Source organism: Mixophyes fleayi, chromosome 4 (genome assembly GCF_038048845.1).
Source record: "Mixophyes fleayi isolate aMixFle1 chromosome 4, aMixFle1.hap1, whole genome shotgun sequence".
NCBI lineage: Eukaryota > Metazoa > Chordata > Amphibia > Anura > Limnodynastidae > Mixophyes > Mixophyes fleayi.
The window spans coordinates 106,224,036-106,224,765 of NC_134405.1; positions in this window are offsets into that span (position 1 = coordinate 106,224,036).

A 730-nucleotide genomic window follows, 5' to 3' on the forward strand; every position below is an offset into this window, starting at 1 on the left:
GATCTTGGACAAGTAATTTACAATTCCTGGAGTGCCACTTCGTATGGTGTCTGAATGATTTACTTTCCTGTGATATGGAGGGCATTTGAAGACTACCAGGCCGTTTGTTTGCAGTACTCTTCTACCGAGTGCCAGGAATATTTTATTGAGCGAGATATATTCTAATCTAGCTCTATAGTAATTATTATTCTATTGCATATGGTGAGAATGAGTCAGAGAATGTCTCGACCGTGAAAAGAGCCTTTACATTTGCCAGAAAATGCCATGGAGTGGAAAATATATTTCTTATGATGCTCTGCTTCACGTTTCAGTGTTCCTTTCCATGTCCATGACCAGTATAGGACGGTTGTGGAAGTTATTTTTACTTGGCAATTTTAAGTCTAAACAAGATTTGCTTGTTTTAGTGTACAGAATTATGCAGCATATTAACAAGATGGCAAACAATTCTACTCTGGTACATGTGTATTTGATAGCTGTAGTATGGGTTTATTATGTTGATTTTGTCTCAGCGGTCTGTCAACATTTGGAAAGTCAGATGGATGGATGCATCTGGGTCCATTGAAATTCTCCAGACACGTTTCTTCTTTATCTACATCCAATGTCACTAAAGCTGACTGAAACATTCAACCAAGCTTCTGTCATTATGCTCAGATGTGCATACTCCACATACTATACAGAGTTCTTTTCGGGAAACCTTAAAAAAAGCCAATATATTTTCTTCATAAATACA